The sequence below is a fragment of the Solenopsis invicta genome, chromosome 13 (assembly GCF_016802725.1).
Source record: "Solenopsis invicta isolate M01_SB chromosome 13, UNIL_Sinv_3.0, whole genome shotgun sequence".
Lineage (NCBI taxonomy): Eukaryota > Metazoa > Arthropoda > Insecta > Hymenoptera > Formicidae > Solenopsis > Solenopsis invicta.
The window spans coordinates 8928302-8953744 of record NC_052676.1 but is presented as its reverse complement, the minus strand read 5'-3'; the positions used below and the strand labels follow the sequence as shown (position 1 = coordinate 8953744).

The window sequence follows — 25443 nt, the reverse complement described above, 5'->3', positions numbered from 1 at the left end:
AAAGATTGATCAGCGTAACAAGCTACATCGTCAAAAGAAGCTTGGCACACGTGTTCTTCGTCGTTGAGGATACTCGAATGATCATTGAAATAATCTCATGGAAGATAAAACGGTATTCCATTAACCTGATTGCTGCGACGAAAGCGTGTGTGACCTTTTCGAGGCTTTTGTCTTTCGCGCCGCCAAATACGGACTGGCGTCCTAAATTCCGATTTGCACTACAAACTGTCACCCCTTTGGAACTCAGAGGCGCGCCGAGAATAAAACGCAAATGATAATCGATAAGTGATCTCCAGACGTAGAAACAACTTGTAGGTCAGACCTGAATACTTTTGAACACGGTAACACGTTCGACGTCGTGCACAATAATAGAAAAATTTACAGAGTTTGTTGTAATGTTTGTTGACAGTAACATTCTAGTGTTTTAACAATTCTGAAGGAACAATTCTAACGTAACAAATTCTCTCTCAGAGAGCGAAATACCGTAATTTTACAGTGATACCCATTTTGCGCCTTGGTATCATCTACGTTGCTCAATCATGCTTAAAATTAGCGGGGCCCACAGTGGGATTCGTTTAAGAAACGAAGAACGTAAAATTAATAATTTAAGTTTTTGTAACACCTTATTATTGCAGTTAACACGGTAATATTTATTCAAGTTTGTAAAATTTCCATGGAATTAAACGCAATCGATACGATCTCCAAATCTTCAGTTTTCACAAACTCCACTTTCATGGAGCCAGTCCCTCGGCTAGTCCACTCTTCCGCTTTTTCATTCAAATTTTATCCACATTGATTCAGACTACTGCAATACGATCTGTTGGCGGTGGTAAGGGTTGACGGGACCGGTGGACGGGATGAGGGTAAAACGGGATAGACGAATGACCCGGAAGTCATAAGGGGTAGCATCCGGGCATTGTCTTGTACCGGTAACGACAATGTTCCACGAACTGCTGGCAACTTCGGTAATTATGTCGTGCTCGTGAGTTTAACTGGCCCCGTCGCACGAAATTGCAATCTGACACTCGCCGTCGCCATGTTAGTTTCAATTAAGGATTTTATCCTCGCTCGCCCATCATTCCATCCTCGCTCGCCCATCATTCCTCCACTATCCTTTCGCTATTCCTTCCACTCTCCCAATCCTTAACGATCGTGGCGACAAAATTTTTGATTCCATTCTTAATGCGGTAATCAAAATTTGCATATACTGTTGCAATATTGAATCAGAATGTCCGGTTAAAGAATATTTCTGGAAAAATTATTGCGTTACATTTCTATTTTTCAAAATAGTATATTGAGGTTTACATATATTAAGGTATGAACTTTTAAAAAATATATTAGAAGCAAGATATAAAAACTTAGATATTCTTTCATTCTTTAAAATAAGACTAATAAATATTTTTAATGTTCCCCAAAAGTTCTAATTTGATGCGCGATTAAAGTTAAGTAAATCATGATAACAAAATATTGGGATATTATAATTGAAATTATAATAATAAATAAAACATTTTATTAAAAGTAACATTATTATTAACGATAAATTAAAATAGTAAAATTATAATGAGAATTATAATAATAAATAAAACATTTTATTAGAAATAACGTTATTATTAATGGTAAATTAAAGTAGTAAAATTATAATGATAAATTATTATTTTTATGATAAATTATAATAATGAAATTGAAATAAAATATACGAAAAAAATGTTTTGCTGGCGTATTTAAAAATTTAGCTAGATACAGATCTGAAAATAGTCCAGCAATATGATTACGCAGGTTTTCTGAACATACTGCAATATTGAAAAAAGTGATACTTTGACATTCTAATAATCAGCTTGAGCGTTCCAAAATGTTCTAAATGTTATTTGAATAATTTTTAGATATTTGTACAATTGCTTTTACATTGAGAAAAGTACAACCTTTGTCAAAAATTGTCTAATCATCAAAGTGATCAGCTTGTTTGGTTCGCAGATTATATCACTATTCACTTATTAATTGTATTCAGCATTACAAATTACAATGATAGAAATTAATGTACTAATAATTTAATAACTGTGAAACTTATTTCTTGTACGAAAAGAACATCTCAAGCATCTAATTAACGTGTATCTACAATAGATTAACACGTTCAAAATTACGACATTTTCTTGATATGACATTTTGATATTAACATTTTGATATTAAGTTATCCATAAATATTCTTCAATGTTTTATGATGAATTGGAGTCGTAGAGATCAAAATACTTTTACACTTTAGTAAGCGTTTAGCTTGCATTTCTATTTCTAGTCAAACTAAATTTGTGAAAACTTTTAGAAATCAAGTGTTCAACATTGGTTTGCCGACGGCAGGTGAGAACTAAATCTATCTCGCGGTTACCTTCGTGATCATGAGCAAACGTGAGGTCTCAGCTGGCAATTCTGCCCATTATTCTATCCATAAATGCGTTTCATCGTAACACGGAATTTAGAGGATGCGGTCACTTCCAGTCACGTTTGTATCATTAACAATAAGCTATCAATATTCAAACTATCGCGCTGTATTATATCAGTATGAGAATATAATGGCGTATATTGTTTATTAACAAAATAAATATATATAACAGTTTATGACACGCATTATTATAAAAACGCTTAAATAATTATCATCATTATGCAAAATAAATTCAAATTAAGAAAGCGTGTTGTCGAAGATATTTTATTGCCTCTTTATGGAGGCAACAAACTCCTTTCTTCGGAGTTCATTCCCATGTTTCCTTCGAGACTTTAGGAGCGGGAGTTGAAAACTATCCTATCGCCTTTTGTAAACTCGGAACAATTCGTTGCGTTCTTTGACAGCGACCATATTAAAATCGAAAAATGTGTTCTTAAATATGAATGAAAGTTTGGTAATTCGAGCAGCTGACGTAGGACATAAATCAGTTTCAGATGAGAAAGACAAATAAAACTTGCGCGGTTAAATTAATTTTTATGAAAGAAAAAGGAGAAAGTTGTGGTGAAAACCCATTTTGTTTTCTAGAAACAACTGACAATGAGTACATACAATAAGTATGATATAACTACTTCTAATAGCAATTGTTTAGCAATTGATTGATACTAATTATACTATATAGGTAGAAGTTCTTTTGATAAACAGTATGAATAGAACAAAAAAAGAATTTCAGAAAACAAAAAAAAATTCAGAAATATGAAATAAAGATAGGAAGGAGAAAATTACGGAATATCAGAATAACTTCTCTGATGTTTTATATATACATGTATAGGGGAGAGTGGGATATATCGAACCATGTTTCAAATAAAATCTTTTGAATTTAAATGTATACGGTTAAGCAGATTTGCGTGTCATTTATAATCCAGACAGCAGAGTAACGTTTTAAAGACATATTTAAAATATACACTTTAGACGTTTTTTAGATATATTAAAAATTTCCAGATTAGATCTGTGGATGTCTTAAAAACGTTGTAGAATTATTCAGTGTTACAGTTTTGGACTTTTTAAAAACGTCTATTTTAGGTTAGGTTAGGACTAAAACTGGATTAAATTAATACATTAAACAAATTCAAGTAGACCAAGTAGCTAGCCTATTAATATCAATGTGTGACACAAATTTTAGACCAGAATCCAGACAAAATTATTTTTATAGACGTTTCGTCGTTGAAAACGACTCCGTAAGTAAAATTGTTCTATCACATCACATTTTGAGCTATTTTAGCGTAAAAGTAAATTCGGGCGCGGTGTGTGCGTGTGTGTGTGCTTTCTACGAAAGCAAAACTCTTCGTCAGGCTTTAAAAAAATTTTTGCTTGTCAAGTCAGCGAAAGCGACACGTCGCCAGCAGACTTAGAAACTTTTTTTGCATAAGATAAACAGTTTAAAAATGTTAAAATGTAATTATACTCTGTTGATTCACATACGTTTTTAAAACATTCATATTATATCCATGAATGTTTGGACCAGATTGAAATCGAATTTGAACGTTCGTTGAATGCCATGTGCTGTCTGGAATGATTTTATAAGGTACCGAATATGTGACAGCAGTTTGTCAGTTTTCTGACATTCATAGAATAGATTGAATATGTATTTTCAACCGTCCTGCAAATTTTTTTAAAAACAGAAAATTCTTGTAAATTATTGTATAAAAGATGTAAAAATTTTGAAAAGTACGTAATTGATTTAAGATAATTAAGGAGTGTAGAATTTGTCAAGCATTTTGTGACTTTTGCGGTTTATTGTTAAATTTGTTCTAAAGTTTAAAATTGGTGTCCAGATCCGGTTTTAGAAATGTTAAAGTAAAATATCAGTAAAATGTCATGAATTAAATTCAAAATAATAGAGTTTTGTTAATTTTACTTGTAATTACGTAAACTGTCAATTTTTTTTAAATAAAATTTTTATTTTTGATCGTCAAATTGCACGTTTTTACTCAATACCAGAAAGAAATACATTAAAATCTTTGAAAATTCTATCTAGAGAAATTAACAAAAATAGAGGTATTCGATTTAGAATCACTGGTTCCAAATCAGATCAAAAACAACACTTTGATATCTTCTATTACAGTTCAATAGGTACAGGTGAGAGATATATCAAAATGGTTTGAAGGGAATTAATCTCATCTTTTTAAAGTGTGATACTTTTAGTTTTACGATCGGACTTTTTTGCGCTTTATATACAGCAAAAACTGCAAATAGGTCCGATTTACCCTATTCTCTTTTATGTACACACACATACACATACACATACACACACACACGCGCGCGCGCGCACGCACGCACGCACGCACGCACGCATGCACGCACACGCACATACATATAAACATATTCTTCAATATAATGTATAAATTTTCTGAAAGTTTGTGAAAACATTAAGATAATATTTGCTGTAGCCGTTGTGTAGAATGAAAATAATATTTATTTCCTTGATTATTTGAATGTAGCACGTATAGCGCCAACAGCACATTACACGATAAACAAAATCTACGCTGTTCTATCCCCGACTTGCCGCAGGTTGCATAATAATGCGTTAGATAATGCAATAGTAGCCCACTGGTTTGGAGGCTTTTAGCGGAATCTATGCAAACCACGGAATCCTATTAGATCCCATCATCATCTATATCCTCTTAAAATATTGTTGATTATGCATTACTGCGTGCAAAATCGATTATTGCAAAAATATACAATAGCAAGCAGAAGGCTCTGATTTAAGGGATCGGAAAATATATGCGGAATTTATCGAAGAAATTATTATACTAGCGCAAATATTTAATTATACGCGAATATTCATCATTTAAAAAGTTTTAGAAGCTATTGTTTACTTGTTTATTGATTGTTATTTGTTTAATATTAAAATCTTACTTGCTTCTTATCATTTCAAGTATTACAATTATTTGTTAAAAATAAGAAATATTAATTTATCATTTCGTATAAAAGATTTGGTGAAAAAATAAAGTTACAAGTAATTAATTAATTTATTCGATATTCTTCGCTAACGTTATTAACTTCTGATTTTGATTAGCTTTATAAAGCAGGATGTCAATAAATTAGACCATTTCCGAGTAAAAATTTTCACCTTTTATTTTTAAAGCAATTGATTTGATAAAGTTTATAGCGCTGAAATTTGTTGACTCAGCACAACTTTTTCTTCTTTGTTTTTTGAGTTAATTTGTATTTATACCCGAAAAATAAGGGAACGCGTAAAAATAATTTTCCAGATCGCTGGTTTAAGGTGAAAGTGAACCTTCAGCTTGCATGAGAACGATATCCTTCCTAACTATATACTGTATAGCTATGTACAGACACTATAGCACGTTATTTCCTACGAAACGAATTGGGTAAGAATATCCATTAGCCTTCACATTTATTCTCCGTCCTCGTCTCTTCTTTTCTCTCATCTTCTTACATCGTCTCCGTTCTGTTTTATTCCTTTTTTTATCTGTCCTATACTTCCATTTTTCTTTGCGTCCTTTCATGTTCTCTCCTTTTCCTTTCATCATGTTCTCTTTTATCTCTCTTCTCTCAGTTTCTCTTTGTGCTATTCTAGCTCTGTTGTGCGCAAGTACACGCTCTTTTTCTACTCTTCGTTCTCTTTCTCTCTCTCTCTCTCTCTCTCTCACACTCTCTTCCACGCTCTCTTTCGACATCTTCCTTCTTCTATATAAAGCTATTTATAAGTATTCGTTCACCGAGTCTCTTTGTTGCGAAGTCTCTGCTTCAATTTGTCGTACTCGTTGCAATTTGTTGCCGCTCAAACTTCTCAAGCTTACTCGACAGAATTAACTTTGCCATAAATTTATAACGTGTTTATTGTTGAAAATCTTCATAAACAAAAGTCTATTTTAAATACCTATTTTTAGTTCTATAAACTGCGCGGCAATTACTGTCGGACTTGAAATGCAATAATAAACTGAAACTGGAAATATCTCAAATGGATTTCAAAGTAAATTGATCAACAATTTTAATCATGAAATTATAAGCATTTTAAAACATTGAGAAGGATTTGTTGCGCAAAATATCATGGCGCGCAGTTTATAGAACTGATGTAGAATATATTCAAAATTTATATATATGTATTAATTATAAAATACCAAGATTTAGGCCTCCATCATTGTTGGCGCTTCTCTATCCCACCAAACACAACGTTACATGTAACGTAAATGTTAGTTGTAATTTCCCACTCAACAATGTAACTGTTATATAACGAGTGTGTTATATAACAGTTACATTGTTGAGTGGGAAATTACAACTAACATTTACGTTACATGTAACGAGGTGTTTGCTGTGATATTTTTGGGTGATTCATTTAGTCTTTAATAAATTATTAAAAATTTCTTTTATTATTATCATTGTTATATAACGCGATGTAAAATATTTAAAAAATTGTCCACCTCTGTTTTGTAACTTTTAATCCGTGATGTTTTGTAGATTTCAAATTTTGATATAACAAAACTCAAGATGCACAGGCCATAGCTCTCAGTCTAACCTAACCTAACCTAACCTAATTAAGAATAAAAAGGATTTGCTTCATTAATAGAAAAACCGAGAAAAAACTTTGAAGCTGACGTATCCTAAGAAATAATATTTTACATCATTAAGTTTCACCTTCTATTTAAACGAGCTTACAATTTTGCTAACAGTTCTTTATGTTCTAGTATACCAATGCAGCATAGAGTAGCAAAAACAATATAAAACATTACTGCAATTGTTTCAGCAACATTGCAGCAATGGTAAAATGTCCGCTTCAGAAATATTGATACGCAATGTTGCAGCAACATTGTATTAACGTTGTTACAATTAACATTACGTATCAATATTTTTGAAGCGGACATTTTATCGTTGCTGCGATATTGCTAAAACACTGTAGCAATATTTTGTAACGTTTTTGCTACGCTGTGCTGTATGGATAAATTGTTAAATTTTTCTCAAACCCCCGACGCGATATCTAAATTCTCTCAGAGAAAGATTTGTCACTGCTCTTTTTTTTATTACTCCTTGCGAAAAGGCTAACAAAGATCGTGTCCCGTCGATCCAACTCTTTTGTCTCTCCCAACTCACTCGTGGCAGACAGCGGATCGCAATTCCGCTCGAACCGTTGGTAACCGACTCCCACTCTCGCGTCTAGCGGGACTTGTTGACGCCCAACAGCTGACGGCCACTGCCACGTGCGATACGACGCGACGCGATGCGACGCATGCGTCCGATCAGTGCGCGGCGCGTCTTTGCTGACGGAGCACCCGTTGTGCGTGTCGTAAGGATATATTACTCATGCTTTCTTCCCATTGTCCTATAGCTCCATATCCTAGAACCTCAAGTTTTTCCTCGTATTCTGCTGACTAATAGTGAAAAATAGTGAACAACGAAATGTTGGAGGCGTTACAATAGTTCGCGAGTGTAATCATTGAATTTATACAGAAATAATGTAAAAAATATAAAAGGCACGCTTTTCTTTAATAATAATAATTTTATTGAAAAATTCTATGTTGGGATAAAAATTTAAATAAAAATTGCAGAACTTTCTATTCATTTAAATATGGAAAGATAATATCTTGATTTAATTCAAGGAGATACAGTTATTCGGTACATGGTGAACGTGCTCATGCATTCCATCGGCTTCCATAGTTTGCTGCAATATTATTAACGTACTGATCGATGAGAAGATATCATTAGTAATATGTATATTATATAAGTTAGACATTTTTGTTTTACGTTGAAATGATTCACGAGATAAGTTCTGATGTAATCTAACAATAAGTCAATATTGAGCTGAAGCTAAGCTGTCTTATCAGTAATACGATATTTATCTTCGACATTTATCGTTCAATATGATAAAGGTATAAGAATGACGATGTTTTTGCGCGGATTACGAACTCCATGTGAAACCAGAAATATTTTTAAAATTTGATTTTGCATTTTTTAATATAATATTCTATTTCTCTCTTTGTGAGATATATATCTCTTTGTTTACAGTAATAAAGTTTATATTTACGAATTTATTACTTTTCATTATTGTTTAGACTTATATTCGTGTGATTTAAAGAAATTTGATTTTTACACTGTTCAGCAATATAAACTGCAAAATAGACATTTAAAAAGAGACATAAAGGAAAATAAATTGGTGAAGCGCTATTTTAATTAATTAATTATATAATTTATAAATTTATGAATAAATAAATAGTTATAAATAATTATAAATGATTAATTTAATTGATTTTATTTTAAAAGATTTTTTTCTTTAATGAGCAAATTATGAATTCGGATTTATAAAACGTAATAAAAAAAAAAGTTTATGCCTTGTGACATTTGTGCATTATGTATTTCAGTGTTTTTTCTACATCAGCTTTTTTAATCACGCATATGAATATTAATAAATATGCAGTCGTCACAATGAAATCTGACATTGAAATGTTTCGCCTCAGTGCATTTATTGACGTATGCCTGTGATTAGAGACGTGTAATTTGCCAACGTTATTTTATCTTCGTCATGTAAGTACTGTAAAAAACATTATAAAATGCTGTGTAGTTTATAACGACTATTTACAGAACCGATAGTTTATTTTTAAGTATATGCATCCGATTTTATAAAAATCACATTTAACTTCCAAAAAAACAATATATATATTTTACATTAACACATTTTTTACTATATGTTTTTTATATTACGTATTTTTAAGATATTAACACTAATGTTTATTTATAACAGAACTTTATTTTTAAGTCTTTTTTATTTAACATAATTTCTTCAGCTATTTTATTATTAAAAAGTATTAAAATAAAGTGTTATCAAAATATCAGTAGTTTATCATTTTATATTTTATATTTTATGTTAAAATATGTTACAATTAAATGTGAAATATTTGTATGCACAAAATAATTGAATTGATTGACACAAAAAAACACATAATGACAATTAAGAAGAAATTTATAATTTGCAATGTGTAATGGCATCTTTTAAATATTGTTTTGTTTATATCAATTATTTTATTTTATACATAAAAGTATAAAGAAAGTCGAGAAAATTAAAGAATATTTTACAAGGTATTTTATATTTTATGTCAGAATATTAAATATTTTGTAAATAAAGCAGTATTAAATTTTTGATAACCTTAATACCTAGTTAGTCAGGGGCGCACCAAATATTTTCAGAGCCTTGGTGCAAAGGTAAGAATAGGGCTCCGTACTTGTTCATAAAATTTGATACTTATTCATAACATTTGATACAAATGACAATATTTTCGTATTTCAATAAACGGTTTCGTCGCAAGTAGATATATATTATTATTATATTATATTACTATAATTCAACTTTATAAAGTTTGTGTTTTTCTCATTTTTTGATGAGTCTTGTGAGAGCAACATCGGCCACCGTAAACGCTGTTTTTAAAAAACGTGATTTACAAAAACTTGTATAATAATGACGTTATTTCATAACTCATGTAAAGAAATGCGGTTTCTTTTTGCTGCGCGTTTACTTGGCGCGAAACGCGACCGTGCCTCTTGATAAAAAATGTCAAGTAGAAAGAAGTAGAAACTCTTTTCGATTTTCTACAAAAAATTTACAAAGTTAGGCTTTGTTTTGATTCGTCCAGATGTATATGTCCCATTAACGCTGGAGGTCTTGATATGATGTATCCTCTTTTGCCCTAGGTCCTAATTTTAATACTTACAAGAAACACTAGGCAACCCGAAAATTCAAAAAAATCTGAAACCTTGTGTACAAATAGAGGAGTTTATACAAAATACAAAAATACTTTTGTTTGTGTCCAATTTTAGTTTTACGGGGTGAAACACTCCTTTGAAGAAAATCGGGTTTTTTCTCTTTTGAAGCGTATATCGTCGAAACAATAAAAGATAGAGAAAAATGTTTTAATTGAAAGTTAAATGGCTTGAAGAATACTTTATAACAGTGATAAAAAAATTTTTGTTATTACTGGTTGGGGAAAATATAAAAAAATTTTTTTTCTAATTTTGTTTATTATTGTTATAAAGTACTCTTTAAGCCATTTAACTTTTAAATAGAACATTTTTCTCTATTTCTTACTATTTCGACAATATACGCTTTGAAAGAAAAAAATCCGATTTTCTTCAAGGGGTGTTTCACCCCCTAAAACTGAAACTGGGCACAAACAAAAATATTTTTGTGTTTTGGATGAATTCCTCTATTTGTACACAAAGTTTCAGATTTTTTTTGAATTTTTGGATTGCCTAGTGTTACTTGTTAGATACAGATTGAAGGTATTCTGTTACATAAGAAAAATCATATAATATTTAATAGAGAACTTTAACTGATATGTGAAAACACAATATAAAGGAAAAGCCTTAACGGTTACAACTAAATCTTAGTGCTGATATTTATTGGTATCTTTTCAAGTTCATGAAATTGCGCGTCAAATAACTTTTTGATTTTAAAGCAATTTTAAGTTGAACAAGAAATAGCAATATCATGTTATTAAATTCTAAGTCAATTTAATAACTGATGCTGGCATGCATATCAATGTGAGAATCCTTTTCTCCATAAAAACTTATGAAGAATTTGTTGCAAAAAATAACCTCAGCCAGGGGTCGAACTTGGGACCTTTCGATTTTCCGAGGTGGATGTCTTATTGTTAGTCAACTCGACATTGAAAGTCTCAAAAAATTATATAGTTTATTTAAAAAAAAAAATCGATGACATTGACATTTTTAGAAACACAGCTTAAAAAAGTATATTGCACGTATCATACCAGTTTTCTTTTAAAAATAAAACTTTTATCTGGGCAATTTTCTCGTAAAATATATTCTTTTTTTTAATTACTTGAGTGTGACTTTTAAAGCGAAATATCTTTCCTGTGTACGTGATATACGTATGTAAAATATTGATTAAGCATATAAACGAAATTTTTTATTATTATGATATTGATACGCAGTATATCATTATCAAAAGATATTATACTTAAAGAATAAATATAAAAAAAGATTTTATTTTTATTACCATGGGCTTTATTTTGCAGACTTTTAGATTCTCGAGATTTTCTTCGTAATAATTCTTTTAGTTATTGTTTTACAATATTTTTGATTTTATAATATAGAATTTATTTTCTTCAAAACCGTTCATTTAATCGATTGCGTTAAACATTAAATCTTTTATGTATTATTTTACATATTAATAATAAATAAGTAGGATGCTATGCGAAATATTAATTGCAAGTAAATAAGAACATAAAGTTCTATTGTTGGTCGAGGGTTGTTGGTCGAAGAGAAGTAGCCACGCGAGGGGTTCCGCGCGAGTGAAATTTATTTGTCTGCGTATTTCTAAATCCTGGTCTATTCCAGACGGCCGCTATTACCCCTACTGCTATTAACAGAATCATAGACATAATATAAATAGTCGGAACGAGTTTCGTGCCAACAATGCTTTGGTAGGAAAAGCAAGCTATATCCGAGAGAAAATCTTGGAAGTCATTGTCCAGATCTTGGACATCCCTTCTGTCTCTCACATTTCTCACTTTCTTTTGTGGAGAGAGATTGGGACCACCCCTCTAAGTAACCTTCTTTCATTCTAAGTATTGTTCAGCCGTCGCGCTTCGCGCTTGGTCTATTTATATTATGTTTCATATTATGTTTCATATATCTTCTTATATTGTGTCATATATGCGATCAGCACACGGCGAGCTGTTATTTCCGAGCTGCTTTAAGCGCTCGTTTTCATAGTCTCGACACTTATTGATTTTAGCTTCGAAATGCATGGGCGGAATGAAGGGAAGGGCGAGGGATAAAGATTGGTGGCTCTAATTGGATTAAAATTTCATCGAGAGAGAGAGAGAGAGAGAGAGAGAGAGATGCATCGTTCTGCAGCGACTCTTTCATGACGCGACATTGAGCCGGATTTTCGCCTCGAATCGCGGTATAATGATCCTTAAAACGCCATGGAATTGCAGAGAGTGATAGGAAGAATGATTGATAGATTGAATTTCCCAAGCGAAATCCCTCTATATAAATGGCGATAAATAACATGTGTCGGGAATTAAATCGATTGAATCCATTAGAATTAAATAAAATGATTAACACGTTGTCGTGAAATGACCTAATTGGAACGAATAATTTTCTCTCGAATACGTTCGATGAATTATTCAAACAATTCTCACGTAACATTGAAGGTTATCGGATGAAAAAATTAATAGCACGGGAATAAATCAACGAATAAATTGCGGAAGATCCACATAAAGTGCCCGGTAAAAAGTCCGCTAGAAAATTATCATAAAACCGACGTTGCGGAATTCGCAAAAGGTCCTCTTAAAATCTAGAGCGTTAATTAGCAAAAAATTTGTACAAGCTTGATAGGTAATTTGAAGCAAAGATTTGCATACAATTGACGATTGAGCCGTGAAGTATTTGCATAAAATCGAGATATAATTTGCAAAAACTTATATGCGCGAGTCGGCAACGAAAGGTCCGAGGGCAAAACCGCATGAATTGCAAAGATCGAAGCACATTCACGAATAAATTTACAATAAATATTTTAGTAGATTCTTCCTAATTTTCTAAAAGAAAAAAAAAATTGCAAGGGTGGAATAATGCGAATATTTCTGAAAACCGATGGAAAATTGGCGTAAATCGCGAGCAGAGAGGATCGATGTCGATGAGGATAGACCAGAAGTCGAAGGGGAATAGGTGATTCTCGTGAGAAACTCGGAGAGTGTCCGGTGGCTAATTATCGAATACCATTCGAGCAAAACTATGCGAGCGACGCACGGCATTCTACGGAATACGACCGCAAGTCTCGCCGCGGAAATCGCGTTCTCGCGTGATTGCGGTCCGGATCAGAGATTGCGATCGATCGATTCGATTCTCAGCGATTCGAGTCTCCTATCAATGTATACGAGAGATTATTTTTATTAATTAACTTTAGTCTTTCTTCTCTCTTTCTCTTTATCTTCACTTCTCGCTTCCTGTCTCTCACTCTTTCTTTTTTTTATCCTTCTCTTCGCTCCCAATTTTCTCTTTTATAAATCTGTCGTTTAATATAACTCTAATTGTAAGATAAAATAAAATTGCCTCTGTTAGACAACGCACTCAAGATTGAATATTGAAAATTGGAGAATAGAATTCAACTAATTAGAACAAAACCAATTAAAATTATTTAATGAGAATTTTAATCTTTTTTCGCCATTCTCAATTCCCAATGCAGTATGAACTAGGGCTCTTTATATTAGAATGAAAGTCGACAATATTGATCTGGGTCTTCTAAAGCGATTCTTCGTCACTCTTATTTCTCATAAACTAAATATATACGTATTGCACTTTATTAATACTGATGAAAATATAATTAGCTTAGATATAATTAAAGAAATAAAAGTCCATATATTTATGGCTTTTTTTCTATATTCTTTATATTCAGAAATTTATGAAAAACGAATTCTTTGAAAGCAAGAATACAATTTACGCGTTTTTCTTTTACAAATTGCATTTAAACAACAGTGATACTATTGGCAATATTAGATCATTTTATGCTTGTAGAGCCCTAAAACTTTATTTATATTTTTCTCCTTCTTATTCTTCTCATAATGCGGTTTTAATCATAAAATCGGGGTGCAACATAGACTAACATATCTGTCGATAAGACACAAAATAAGATTACTCTTATTTTGCGTCTTATCGACAGATGTATTAGATAATCATTACAGGATAGAATAAGACATAATAGTATTATTATATCTCTCAAGTTAGTAATCTAATCTAATCTTTTTATATTATCGCGTTACTTGCTGTGTTTTGCAGAACTTTACAAAATATTTGTATAATTCAACGAAAAACAATCGAAGTGAAAGGCTTGTAGTAAATATATACATCCTCACTACATTATATTTTGTACAGATGATTCATGTTAATAGAAAAGAAAAGGAAAATGTATTATTACTGCTTAGTATATCAATTTTGGGGCTCATTTTGGCTCACACGTTGATTTTTGCTTTCCTCACGGAAAATTAAATTATTGCAAAATTTGAAATAATATTACAAAAACTGTTACATCGACTGATAGAAGACACTTTCCAGTTTGTATTTGTTTTCACAGTTTTGTTTTCAGTTTACATTTCAAAAAAGATAATACAAAATCAAAGTAGCATGTTGGTATCAGCAATCAAATTTTGCATTGACTGCTTAAAACATATCAGTGTAAATTTAATAAAATATTTGTTTCAAGTTATGTTAACATTAAATATGTTTTTGTGTTTATATTATAGATTTTTCATTTTTTGTAATAAATTTATTTTTTGAAACAAATTCTTTACAGGTTTTTTAAGAGGAAAAGAATTTTTTTTATTAATATCATTGCAACGTTAGATATTTGTTGGTATCATTTATTATTAAATTATTTACCAATTTAATATTGTGATATTACTATTCTTGTTCAACTTGTGTCTGCATTTCAAGATTGAAAATTTATTCGGGTGCACAGTTTCGTGAATTTGAAAATGTATATAAAATCACACAAGAAATTGCACAGCACTAAGATCTAACTGTGACTATTGAGGGCTCTACAGTTATTTGTGTTTCTGTTTTGTGTTCACATTTATATTAAAGTCTTGTTAAACACAAATATATTTCTATCAAGAATCAAAGCATGTCACAACACTTTCTAAGGATCTCGTTTCGGACATACGTATACATGTACAGTACACGTGGAAAAAGTTTTTAAATAATTTCGCGGAAAACTTCGGATCGCAATAGCCGCGGTAATTTTTTTCCCTTCGTGTTGCTTTTATTTCGCGGCGGGAAAATAAGGAAAGGCAAAGTGGTCGAAGGAGCAGGAGGAGGGACTTAATCCCCTCTCGAAGTATCCTTTGTATCCTGCCCTTTCCGGAACCTTAATGGATCGGGGATAGTTTTACGTCACGGCCGAGAGCTGTTTTTCGAGAATACGCCCGCCACCGCTCTTGTTTACGGCGGTTTTCCGCGCTCTTCGGCGATAGCCACAAATTCGAGAGTTTTATGAGCTGTTTCGATCGTCGAGAAATTCCAAAAATATTCGCCGAGGGATTAGTTGCGCCAAGCGCAGCATTTTTAGGAAATTTTAGTTAATTTAAAAATTGCGTCTAAAAATATTTAAGCGAAACAATTTTTTGTTTATTATAGGAAGCGAAAACCTACATTATATATAAAGGATTACATTTTGTGAAGAGTAATAAATTTTTTTTCCAAAAAATATATCTACTAATTCTTAAAAAAACTTCAGCTTGTAAAATTCATTTAATAAATATGATAAGTACTTGAAAAAAACATGGAATGATGTGAAACTTTCTTTTATTTTAATTGTATTACTTTGTATATCAAATGCCATTTGAATAATTATATATTAAATTAACTTAACGTGCCTACAATTATCTAAATAATTTCTGTGTCTAAACTGACATAAATCTTCATAAATGGGCCAAAGCTGTGGGTGATGAAAAGGACTGCGATTATGAAGGGGACGCAGATTCTCGTGGAACAAACCGCCGTAAGGAAAGTTTGTTGGAGAAGCGGAATTCGAAAGGGGGATTTTACACGGGGCGACGCGGACAGGAAGCTATTCCTTTAAACATTCATCGCGGCTGCCATATTTAAATGCGTGAGGACACGAGAAACTCTGGATAGATTCGGTGTACATACCACCTTCGGGGCATCCCGTGAGCAATCTCCATGTCCTCTCTCTATCCAGCATTCTGCACACGATGTATAATTTTATCATTTACCTCCGTTGCCAAGATAAATGTGTAATATCGTGCTGCACAAAGCGTTTCGAAAGAAAGTATATGTGCTTTGCCGATTTTTACAGTTAATTAACAGAAGGAAAACGTAATATTGATACGTAGCAAATATTTTTTTTCTTTTCCGCCTGAACGGTAGTCGAAAAAGTAGGTCGTTTATAAACGAGAGATAGATAGAAACAAATGATTTTTATTTTGAAAGAGTTTCTATAAAAGTTTTATTTTTGTAAGGCGATTTTAAACAATCCTTGTTGTACGAAAATAAAAATAATTAATCAGAAGCGAAAGCAGAAGTTTTATATTGAAAAGTTATTTTAATTTTTTTACAGTAAGCTATAATACAAAAATATTAATAAATCTATTAAACATTTTATAAAGATTTTCCATTAGTAGCCGATGATTTTTTCAAACGTAATTAATCGAATTTTTTTTAAGCTAATTAAACAATAATTTTACTTTGATGAAAAAGAATAATTCCCATTTTACTGTACTTTTTTCGATTCCAAAAAGTGAGAGAAAGAGAAAGGGAGGGAGGGGGTATATTCTACTTTGTGATATAAAAATTCTATCCGTACTGAAACATTTATTTTTGGATGGAAAAAAATAGCTTTGTGTTTTGGAGCAGTTACGAATTTCGATTTGTAGAAAGTTCAATCTGCAATCGCACATTGTACATTGTACATACACATTCGTCTTGTGTCACGAAACACAAATACATTTTATTGCAGGAAGGGAGAAATCTGTTTTCTTTGATTGAACCTTTTTTGAAAAATGAGGATCCGGAATATCTATAAATATTTATAGCATAGATATAAGATGGGCAATCCCTCGGACACCCGATACACCAAGAACGCAATCCGCATGAAGATTCATTGGGATTCGTAAGAAATCCATACGGGCCCGCCCAATTCTGATCGTCCACCGGGTGAGTTAATTAAACGCGCTAATGAATTAGACTCCGTCGGAGCTTCGAACCTGCAAAGTTCAAAATTGAATGGAACTTTCCCATGCGGAATTAACATTAATTTTCCATGATTCCATCTACATTAATTAAATGCTAACTTGAAAAATTCACGGGCTTTGAGCAATATGGCTGAGCATTCGCGTAAGCAATTAATTAATACACATTTATCAAGGAAATTCTTTGTTTTATTAAAATCTTAGTTATAGAATTTTCTAAAAATTATTGGAACAATTTTTCCTTTTTGGAATCCAGAATTGAGTGTTTATCAATAAAAATCAAGATCAATTTTTTGAATAATTAAATAGCAAGCATGAAAGACTTTTTTTTGAACTACGATACAAGTAAGTTGATAACAGAATCACACATTATTCTAATGTCAATTAAACTTAGATTCCTTCAATCGATTAAGTTTGCTTTAATAAAAATCGAGATGCAATTGACAAAATATTTAGAAGTAGAAAGATGAAATTACATTGAGGATAAAGAAATATTTTATATTTATGTTGAAACCGGCTCTCGTTAAAACTTTTATGTTAGATTGATATTCAACATTTCATAGTGTTAAATAATAATTTATGAACAAATGGACAAACAATATAATAAACAATGCAATTTTGATACACAAATTCTAAGAATAAATGAATAAAATGTATCCGTCAACATATTATTTTAAATGTAAATTTTACTAAAGGAATATATGATTTCACAATTACTTCCTGAATTGTGTTAAAGTAATATTATACCTTTCTTGTGTTAAATTAACACAAAGCTTTGAATGGACCATTTAGGATATGATAAAATAAAATAAAATTAAATTGGAATGTAATTTATATAAATGTAACAAGTTTTTTAAATCTGCGCAAGAATTTTGAATTTTAACAAAAATATATCTTCCTTATTATCTTTCGCACATCTGATTCACAAAGTATGAAGTACAAAATGTGTTTTACCGAAGGGAGGGAAGAACTTGATTCAACGCGTCTCATATCAATGGATATATTTCACTCGTCCAAACTAAAATAATCCCAAGCATTGTGTTTTCTGTCTTTGCAAGAACCTTGTATATTGTTTCCTAAATTAAGTGTAAAAAGACAAGTTTGTTTTTTTCTTTCATGCACATTCTTTCGCGCATTGTTCCTTTTTCTTTGTTCTCTCCTCGCGAGAAGCAGTGGAGTGTCCGCGGCAAAGAATACTTCATTAAGTAGGCAACGTTGGGCCTGTCTCGGAAATGGCGGCAGCTTTTATTACGGGATTCCGCGACTTCATGAACCCGAGTTCTCGCACGCGGTATTGCTTGGAATACCTGGCATTCTGGAACGAAACCTCCCAGATTTGCAAGCTCGCGCTCGCGGAAGCCAGTGAAAATTCGTGCGATGACGTTTCCCCTGAGTTCACTTTTTTTTTCGTTAATATCGAATAACATCGAACTACATCAAACCGCCAAAGAGACTTTTATAAAAAAAGCTAACATATTTCTCACATTTCAGCCATTGTTACGAATGCGTAAAAATCTTTTTGTAAATGTTTTATATTGAAAACATTTTTATTATATAAATTTTTATATTTTTATTTTTTTATATGCCATTAATACAATTTAACATGGGAGCGAAAGGGTTTATGTTTGCTTTGTAAGTAAATACTTTTTTAATTGCTTTTATTTATTCATTTCACATGTTTTTTGAAATTGCAAACATGCAAAATTGTAAATATACACAATACGTGATATTTAAAAACAAATTATTTAATAAAGTCTATAGTTCACCTCAAATGGGTAAAATTGCAGTTAATAGTTAATATTAATTAATTATATAATAATTAAAGGTTTTAAGAAAGAGATAAGAACGAGTTAAAAAATATAAGTAATAAAATATAACCACAGATTATTTTAAGCTTATTAATTTTTTTATATATAATACTTATAAGTTTTTAATATCTTTTACAATTACGTTCTTTAATTCTTTTACATGTTCAATAGAACATGTACGAGTATACATATGCCCTAGCCTATGTAATTAATCACATCTCTAATAAATATTAAATTTTTATCATTGGCGACTACAAGTAATAATATATTCAAGTTATTCTTATTAAAATCGGATTTTATATTTTATATTTGTGTTTCTCATATTAGTGTTATACATATGTATAGTATATACTAATATGAAATAAAAAGTTATTTGTATGCAGGATGTTTCCTGTAATTCGATCATTTAGTTTTAGAATGTTTCTATTGTTTATAATAATGCAAAAAAGTGTTAAAAGGAAAAGTTTGATGTTTGTTCACGTTTATTAATTTACAGATTTCAAGATCCAAAACATTTTCTAAAATGGGATGGTATATTTTTATTAACGTGGTAACGTAATTCATCAAAAGCAAATTAAACCACATTTGAATGTGCTTTTTTATACGTTTAAGATCAACATACATAATTAAATATATTTTTTTTATAAATTATTAATAAAAATACGTTTTATCATTCTATTTAGAAAAATGTTGATCTCTAAATGATTGAGTTACACTTCGTAGTAGGATTCCAAGTTTCTATACAGATTTATTCAAGGGTTTTCTCTCGATCTTACTAATCATGAAAGGTTGACATGGTACACAACATTATCGGGCGATTACTCAAATGCGATTACAGTTCTCGATTTACGATAGGATTACGTTTCAAGAATTCGCAAGTTGAAAGTATCGTAAATCGAACCGCTCACAAAGTTAACCTGCTTGCTATCGGAAAATCACCGCCTCTTATACGTTATTATTGTTATTATGTACTGTTAAGGAAGAAATGATAGAACATAATCACAAGTATTTAATATACGAAATGGGCAAGATTTCATGCTCGGGAGTGAGAGGCTCATACATTGCAGAGCCGCATACATTGTTAAATATTAAAGGATCGAATCTAAATCAATAACTTCAGTTAAAAAACATTTTGTTGTTTCTACTTCAATATGTGGGTTGAAATTTATTATTTGGACACAAAACATGTTTAAAAAAGCGATATTTAAATAACTTTATTTTGTGTATTGAAATTCATTATTTTAGCACAAAACATGTTAAAAAACAAGCTGTATTTAATAGATTCTGTTAGATTCTAGCAGCAGTTTACTGATATAGCCAGATATTACAGATTCTGTGTGAAATTTGTTGCCTGTTTAGTATTAAATATTTATAGCAGGCTCTGGGCAAAATCTATCTTTTGTTGTCAGGTTGTCCTGATAATCAATGTTGCATGAGACAACTTAATTTAATTAGTATTAGTATTAGTCAGCCAGGGTTCTGAATCATATCAACTCGATTCATTTCTACTTGGGAATTTTGAGCCAAATTTAATAAAATATATTTTTTAAGTTAAATTGTTTAATTTTATTTCTGTTTTAGTTAGCGACATATTGAGACGGAGTAAGTAAAACATAAAATTAATTTAGAAATAACTGGAATGGAAAATAATTTAATATCATAAATTTAACAGCGTGAAGCTTTCGTAATATCGAAACATCGTAAATCGGCTCATTGTAACTCAAAAACTACCTATATTCTGATAATATTTTTACTATATGTGAGTTAAAAAATGAAACTCTCGAGTCTTTTATATCTTAAGAAATATGATAGTAATATTGATTGCCGATACGTAATATACTAAAGCTCTTTTGAAGAACTCTTTTGAGCTGTACTATGTAGTTTTTTTATATACGTTTTGTTAAATCATCAATTTTGTAATTTTGTTTTATAAATCAAGTCTATATTTTGCGAGTCTGTGAAAAAAATCTGAATGTAAACTTTTATTATAATTTAAAAATATTTTACTTCTTTAATTTGTTGTATTGAATCTGTCGTTTTATAAATTTTCTTGTGTTTTGACATTATTTTCGTAGTCAATTCTATAGCACAGAAATGTATCATTTTAGAATTAGAAAATTACTTAGCCTTTGTATATTCGCCATTTTCAATTTTGTACATTTGATCCAATTTTTATGTTTGACTACAAAAGTTTTTAAAAATACTATATAGGTTTCTCTTAAAAAAGGGATAAACATGAAAAGGTTATGTCCTGAAATAATAATTAAAGAATTTCTGTTTACAAAGTAAACATTAAAAGTGTAATGGGAAACAGCAAGACAAAAATTTGGATGTTTTACTTACTTAAATAATACGGAAACGTAATAAAAACGTAACAGAATGTGCAAAAGTGTAATGCTGCAACGTAATACTGTTATATCGCAAATATAGTGCGGTAACTATATCGTTGCCAATATCATGTTACTACCGGCATCATTATAACGGACTGGAACGATTCCATACTCGTGGCGGCTTTAATCTCCCGTTGAAATTCATGCGGGTTAAACATTAACCCCTGGGTTTTGCGCAAGGCGGTCTTCATTGCATTGCGATGCACCTGCGCGAATGCATATGAGCTGTCCTGTACGATACCGTGATGTATTTAATATAGTCAATATCCGGGAACAGAATAATCAGATCGGCCGAGTATGGCGCCGTTGTATTTACTCGAATCGGTGTATTTATTGATCTTCACGGTTTTCGAGTTAACATCATACATTAAAAGAAAAATAGTAATATATGCAATTATAATTGTATAGCAAAACATTAGGGTTAGAAGCTTTATTTTTATAATAATAATTATTATAATGTTAATAATGATAACCTTATGTTCATAGCTTTATTAATTATGAAAAAATGTTACTATAAGTTATAATAATTTCAAATATTATTATAGTAAAGTATCAAGGTAATAAAAATAGAATTAACGTTTCTATGTAATAAATGCATAATTACATTTACAGAATATAATTACTTTCTTTTAACACTCTTATTTTTCACATTCTATTTATATAGTAATGCGTAGTTGTTACTAAAATGATTATGAAGTGCAGTTAAACTAGGGTAATTACAATTATATTTTTCTCTCAATGCACCTATGTGAAGCAAAGATACATCGAGCACCTCTTTTTATTTGCAGTAAGGGAAAAAGTGAGCCTTTTCATTACTTGGACGCTTATAAGTTTATTTGAAAGTCTTAAAGATAAAAAGTAGATTTTATTTAAAGTCAGAGTTACTTTTATCATGCAATTTTTCCCAAGCTATTGTTTGACACTACTTAGAACGTGATCGGTTCAGCGCCGTTACTGTGAGATCTGATGATCTCGTCGCTGACTCGTGTAAAAAGACGCGGTCTCTTTTCGCTGCGCGTCCACTTGGCGCGAGACGCGACCATGCCTTTCGATATTATTATATGTTTATAGGTATGTATTATATGTTTTGATCTGAACAGATATACAATTACAAAACTATTATAATTGTCCGCGTACAGAATGTGAAAGTTTATTTATACTTTATTTATAAATTCATCAAGTGTTATAATTTTTGAAAGAAAACTCGATTGGAAATGGAAACTCTTGTCAGTGATGCATTTCTATTAAAAGTATGTTTTTGATTTATAACACAGCATAAACTCTCAATATTTTATGTGTCTGTTTAGCTTCGTAACTGTACACATATAAAATTATTTTGTTTATTTAATATTATTCCGCCAGCATTGCACCATTTTTTACACTTTTTTTTAGACTTGAATAAAAACAGAGAAAGATAGAGATAAAGTAGAATTGAGTGTTTTGTTGCTATTTTATTTTAATATATCTTTTAATATATATATATATCATTTATTTTAATTTGTTAATAACAGATCAATGGAATTTTTTCAGTTTGAATACAAATTTACTTTTGTTGGAAATGTATCATTGATTATTTTCCCTTTTAATTGAGTTTTCTCTAAAGAATTGTAATATTTGATGAATTTGGATTACAAGCAAATAAACTTCCAATATTCTGAATCCGGACAAATAGTTTTGTAATTATGTACATTAAGATAGATCGTAAAGCATGAAGGTTTGTGTATCAAAATGGAGGTAGGGTAAATATTCCCCATCACTAATAGCATCTTGTAGTAATAATTATAGTTGAGATTATATATTATTAGTTCTTAGATATCACTTAGGTCTATAAAATTCTTCTGTGATTCTCCCGCTAGGTTGTCAGTACCAGTCCAATGTTATGTACGACACTACTGTCCAATTTCTTTTTCCTTAAGCTTGACAGCTCCCAGACCTATCGCAGTCCCCTTTTTTTTAGGTTTGACACAACCCCAGATTAATAGTCTACTTTAGTTCAAGTTTCCCTTAAGCTTAGTTCTCTAGGCTATAATCAGCACTCAATCGCCAAGGCTTGACGCAAGTTTCCTTAGAATCTGACGCAGCTCTCGCGAAATATATGTAGGGTAACAGCTAAGCTCGAATTCAGGACCGCTTAATTATGTGTTAACCATTTTCACATGTTACTTTTTCTTATCACTAATATTTCTGCAAATATTCAGCTCTCTAAATGAAAAGAAAAAAATAGAAAGAAGTGTGTCATCTATCGTGATTTACATTTTTATTTACAATAAATGCTAACATTTATATATTAATATTAATATATTTTTATTTCCTAAATCGGTATATTGAGAATATTTCTTCATTTCAAAACTTTTGTCGGAACAAAAGATATTCATTTAGAGAGCTAAATTTTTGTAGAAAATTAGTGACGAGGGATAATTTTTCTACACTGTACAATCTAATTTGATATATAAATCTTCATGTTCTCGATCCTCGCTAATATACAATCTTTCAAAAGAAGTGGGTAGAAGAGGAAAAATTTTTTTTGATATATACATATATTACGGTGTAAACCATAAGGTAATGCCTTTCACGTATCTGCCAAATATCTCGGCGTCATGCAAATGCTCAGCAAACAATCGCGCAAATTGTCTTACAATTGACCGTCAATTAATACCACGATCCTCTCCAAAAGCCATTAGCGAACTAATTTAATCCTTGAGTTAGGCTTAGAATTAATTGATTAAATCACTTTCTCTGGCAAAAGCGATGTTGAAATCGCAGTTTCCACGTTTATCAATGTCGCAAAAGGTTTAAAACTTTAAAATTTTAATACATTAATATCATTAATATATCAATATTAGGCGTGCATTTATAATCTTGATTTCTCAAAAGTTAGGACATTTAAAACAATGTAATAATTTCAATTTCCTTAGATAATATTATTATATCAAGAACGTGCTTTTTTATTTTCTTTGAATACACACACAAATAGAAACTTTTTACTAAACTGTCTAAAAATTTAGCTAGATCTGTAAGTAATTTTGTTGTATCATCAAATAATTATAAAGGACATTCAAGTATGTTAAACAATATTGCAAAATTTTAGCATTTCAATTCAAGGATTCTAATTCTTTTGATGATTTTATAGCTATTTTTAGATTTATATTCAGCTAAATTTTTAAACACTTTAGTACAATTGTTTAATATATATATATATATATATATATATATATATATATATATATATATTACACAAAATTGTTATATGTACAAGTTTGGCTAAAAATATTAGCCATCTCATATGTACTTTTTTTAGATATTTCTAATTGAAAATATTTACAAAAATTAAAATGTAAATTATTCTTTGTTTTAAGAACTGTTTAAGTTTATGTTTATTGCTAGTAATTAATGAAGTGATACAAATAAAAGACTTTCAGATAAATAAAGATATAGGTAATAATTTTGGCCAGGGCTGTATACACTCTGTAAAAATTATTTTAAAGAATTATTTTACGTTGTTGTTGTCTTAGTATATTAAAATTTTTAGAAAGACATTAATACCTTAAATAATTTAAGGCCTTTTCCTCGAACTTTTAAACACTGTATATTTTACAATTCTACAATTTTTCAATGTTTGATAATAATAAAAATATAATTTCATAATCTTACTCTTTTGTGTCTTGTTGGACTTTACGATATAAATTTTGTGAATTAAAGTAAAATAGTATTTTTTAATATTTAAAAACCTTCAAACTTTAAATATTTAGATTTATAAAATATCTGGAATTTTATTATGAATATTGTAGGATGCTGCAATTTTAGTATCTTTTAATAGTAATTAAAGTAATAAAATAAATATAAATTGTGACAGTAATAAAATAAATTTAATTTTCAGAATATTGTTCAGGTTGTAATTTTCCGTAATTACAAAAAGATGAAAAGCTGTATATACAAAAATTTTATATAATTTATATAATTACATAATTTAATACAATTTATATAATTTTGTATTTTAAATTGAGTAATTTAAAGTCAATTTTTTCCTAAAGAAAACTCGATTATACATCGGTCTATGTTCTCATAATTTTTAA

General features: G+C 30.4%; 1 protein-coding gene across 5 annotated transcripts in view; it reads left to right on the top strand.

The window, feature by feature from the left end:
* The window catches only part of LOC105194126 (inactive rhomboid protein 1), a 178526-nt gene that overhangs the window by 89152 nt on the left and 63931 nt on the right, over window positions 1–25443 (top strand). The gene's annotated exons all lie outside the window — the stretch shown is intronic.